Raw genomic sequence first — 4,517 nt, 5'->3', positions numbered from 1 at the left:
GCATTTCAGCAAAGAGTCCCAGGTCCTAGCCTGTCTCAAGATCAGTCCTCTAAAGGAGAGGTGAAGCCTCCAGCAGGGCTATAAGAGCTAGGGATGGCATGACCTTTGGTGATGGGCTCTCTTACTCAGTGTCTTCTGGGCACTGGAAATGGAGGTTTCTCTTAAGGGGTGCAGGACTCTACCAGAGAGAAATGGTCTCCAGTCTCCAAGGACTTAGATGCTGATGGTACTCCTCCTGCTTTGGGGCGGGGACGCTTCTCTCACCAAGCTTCTCTGTCATTTTTCATTCTCCTCCTTATACACCCCTTTCCTCCCCTATCCCTGGGATCTCAGGTCAGTCTCATTTGGAAAAAGTCTGGAAGGGTAACTGGATTGCAAAGACTTCACCTGCTCAGGTGGCAAACAGGAGAGGATTTGCGCCTTTCTGGAAGGATCTTTATCCCTCCCGTGTGACTGAACATGTGGGTGGTGCAAGTGGACAGCGGCTGCTTCTTCCGAGAGTCCGGACCCAGAGAAAAGGGCCCCAGGGAGGAGCACTGAGGCTGTGGAATCGGACACGGCCTCCTAGGGGCGATGAAACACCAAGAGGTGAAGACCTGAAATTGCCATAGAGGAATCTGCAAGCAGAGCCGAGGTGAGAGACAGGGACGCCGTGTGGGTGGGGGTTGATCCAGGCCAGATGCGAAACACCGGTGAGCAGTGAGCGGAGGCGGGGAGCGAGGCTGGCTAAAGAAGTTGCCCTGAAGAGCACTGTGGCTGCCGGCAAATCCTTGGAGTGGAATAAAGAACTGCGAGAGGTTTCCTAGCTTCAGACCCCTCCGCGGCCAGGCACGCGCCCAATGCTTATGAGATACCACTGGAAAGCGTGACAGCGGCGCGCGAGTAGAGCGCGCGCGCGAGCCGAGCGCACACGAGCCATGGGCTCGCAGAAAAGATGACAAAGGGCAAACGGCGAGGCCAACGGCCCCAACGGGACTCTCCGTCGCGTCAGAGGTCCAGTACGTGCTTGCAGGTCTCTGGTACTAGATGTACCCCGGCGCTATATAGGGACTGTTCAGGACTGTGGATGCTCCGACGCCAGCAGAACTGGGTCTGCCCACCTACCCGGGGCCCGGGGTTCGCAGCCTCAGCGACTGGCCAGGCGCATCACTGCCTCTGGATCTTCCAGCTCTTTCCCTCCGGGTAGCTGGAGGGCAGTGTCAGCTCCAAGCTAGAGTCCTGGAGCCGCCCAGACCCTCCTGGAGTCGGGGACCAGGCTCACCGGGAGGGCTAGGTATAGGTGCCCGGATTGGGAGGGGGAAAGGGCCGCGTTGTCTCCCGGGTGACTGATGAAAGCAGGGGGCAGGGGAGGCTGCCGCAGAGCAAGTGCTGAGGCGTTGAGAGACACTGGACAGAGCAGCACCGGGCGAGAGCCCCCGATCTCCAGCCTCCTCATTGCAGTCGACCGCCACAGAAAACCCCAGTTTATGTCAACGTCCCACACACCGCCCCCAAGCTTGCCCCCCACCCACATGCAGGTAGCTTGGGGCTCAGGACACCACCAACCTCTAGGAACCTCTGTATGTATATGTATGTTAGTCACTCAGTCATGTCTGACTCTGCCACCCTGTGGACCAGTAGCCAGCCAGGCTCCTTTCCATGGAATTCTCCAGGCAAGAATACTTGAGTGGGTAGCCATTTCCTTCTCCGGGAGTCTTCCCCACCCAGGGATCGAACCTGAGTCTCCTGTGGATTCTTTACAGTCTTTCCCCACCAGGGAAGCCCTAGGAACCTCTGCAGTGCCTCTCCAAACCCTGAAGGTGAGCACCTATGTGGCCACCCTGGAAAGGTGCCAGCCTAGAGAAGCACCAGCTGGGCTGGGATGGTTTCTGAGGTAGCAACCAGGTATTCTGACCTGCCGGGATGCCACACTCCACACCAGCCCTCCCTGGAGGGCAGGGTCTCTTATTTTTACAAATTGGATAACACTATTTAAATCCTAGAACTTTCTTCAGCTCACGTAGATGGCAGTAACCCTGGTAGGACTTCACACAAGCTGACTAATTCTGTAGATCATAATACCAACCATCAGACTAGGGTGCCTCCTTGTCATGTACATGTCATGTATTACTTTTCACTTTTTAAAATACTTTTCTGAGACTTATTTATTTTTGGTTGGACTGTGAGGCATGTGGGATCTTAATTCGCTGACCAGGGATTGAACCTGTACACCCTGCATTGGAAGGCAGAGTCGTAACCACTGGACTGCTGGGGATATCCATATATTATTTTTTAAGTAGTCCTTTGGATGCTTAGCACTATGATTCACCTGTAACAAGTACATGCACTGCCCACTAGGAGGTCAGATTTGGTTCAACTTGTGAGTGAACCATTGGCTACACTGGGCCTCAGTCTCCTCAGATGATGTAGTGAGGGACTACTAATTGTCAGTGCCTCCCCATGGCAAATTATTTCTTCTAATTGACTCTTGCAGGAAATCATGCAGTTGTCTGGGAGTTATCTTCTTCCAGGAGATGCACATTAGGTAGGTACAGGATCTACTTGTCTTAAAAACCCTTATGTCCCAAGGGCACCAATATTTCTTACAATAATTCCATAGACTAGGTTTCAGAGTCTTTGTCAAAATTGGCAACTTACCAATATTAACTTTTCCAGGGCACAAGGATGGTATATGTCTCCATATATTTAGGTCTTTTTTCTTTCCTCTCAGCAACATTTTGTACTAGGGGCTCACACCAAGGCTGTTGGGCCAATTCAACACATAGCCTGATTTGATAAGAGCTAAGGATCGTGTCAAAATTTTAAAGAGTTTTAATACACACAGAGAGGAGATTATGTGACAGAGAACATGTGATCCATGAAGCCTATAATATTTACTATCTGGACTTTTAAGAAAAAGTTTGCAACCACTGTTTCATAGTTTTCTGTCTATAGCTCTTCCACGGTTGTTGTTTAGCCACTCAGTCGTGTCTGACTCTGCGACCCCATGGACTGTAGCCCACCAGGCTCCTCCGTCCACGGGGATTCTCCAGGCCAGAATACTGGAGTGGGTTGCCATGCCCTTCTCCAGGGGGATCTTCCCAACCCAGGGATGGAACCCCAGTCTCCCACATTGCAGGCAGATTCTTTATTGTCTGAGCCAGACATGTATATGATCTTGTATACTGAGACCTTGCTAAAATCACCTCACTTTTGTAGTTTCTTTGTGGATTTCTTAGGATTTTCTACATACCCAACAATGTTTACTATGAATGAAGCTAGTTTCACTCATGCTTTAATCTCCATGCCTTTTATTTTTCTTTCTTACCTTCACATTTGCAGAGGCCAACAGCTGTCAGCATAGTACCTTCAGGCATTTTTTTTTTTTTTTTTTTCTAATTAAGACATGCAGCCGACTCTGTGAGTGATCTTCTCCCAGGTACTTGGACAGGAGACACACATCAGGTAGCTATGGGGTGTAGCGCAGGATCATTGCAGGCAGTTTCTTTACCATCTGAGCCACCAGGGAAGCCTGGATATATATGAATACATATAACTGATTCACATTGTTGTACAGCAGAAACCAACACAACCTTGTAAAGCAATTATAGTCCAATTTTTAAAAAAAAGAGCAAAAACACCTGAGCTGAGAACCAATTAACAAGAACAATTTATGTATAACATTATATCTGGGAAAGAAAGATAACAACCCATTGAAGCCAATGGGTAAGAGGAAAGGGGGACAGTTGTAAGTAGCAATGGCTGTCCTGTCAGTTCCAAGACTAGAGGAAAACTGACCTAGAGCTTAAGTCTTCCAGGCTAACAGTTGAAACCAGTATTGCATAGTTGATACATACAGATCTGTCTCTTCTTTCTAGAGTGGAACTTCTCAAGCCAGTGTGCTGACTTGTAACAAGTACACCTGGATCCACAAACCTTTGATATAGACACAGACATCACCCTGAGATGTCTGGCCTCTAGCTGGTTCTCGGAGAACACAGAATAGGTTATGTTTGTTTGACATAACTAGAAGGACTGAGACTGTTCCTGGCAAAGCAAGATCCATTTATGGGGAACAGAGTTCACCTGCCATTCTAGTCACCTGCCATTCTAGAGGAAACTTTCACTTCCTAGTTGCTGAGATCCTAGTTCTTGCACGAGAAGAAATGGCTTTGTCCACCACACTTCTGTTCCCAGAGACCCCTGGGTAGGTGATTAAGATGCCCCATAGGCAAGACGACTGCTTGCTGGATCCACCAAAGAGGCACATTTGATCTGGTCAAAGGTAGGTGAAAAAAATGCCCGAAACTGGTATCTTCTCAGTGATTTCAGCTCCTACAAAGTCAAAGAGGGTACCCTGGCTGGATAGACCCCTGGTATTCTGACTGAGGGCAAGACTAGAGGTGTCTTTCTGAAGGTGTATGATGTTGTCCCATCTGATTGCAACAGATATGCTCTGGTCAGGAGTATACCACCCTCTCCCCCCACATGCCGCCACAGCTCTGAATGATGATGGAACTAGAAGTGTGTCCAAATGC

At 49.3% G+C, this 4,517-nt stretch overlaps 1 long non-coding RNA gene across 1 annotated transcript; it reads left to right on the top strand.

Moving 5' to 3' along the window:
* The first annotated feature begins 750 nt into the window (after window positions 1-750).
* LOC139177286 (uncharacterized) lies at window positions 751-4,071 on the top strand. Its single transcript, XR_011561777.1, has 3 exons — window positions 751-1,799; window positions 2,474-2,524; window positions 3,858-4,071. It is a non-coding gene; the product is annotated as an uncharacterized lncRNA (long non-coding RNA).
* The last annotated feature ends 446 nt before the right edge of the window (window positions 4,072-4,517 follow it).

Source organism: Bos indicus, chromosome 18, assembly GCF_029378745.1.
Source record: "Bos indicus isolate NIAB-ARS_2022 breed Sahiwal x Tharparkar chromosome 18, NIAB-ARS_B.indTharparkar_mat_pri_1.0, whole genome shotgun sequence".
Lineage (NCBI taxonomy): Eukaryota > Metazoa > Chordata > Mammalia > Artiodactyla > Bovidae > Bos > Bos indicus.
This window is presented reverse-complemented; position numbering and strand designations above follow the sequence as displayed.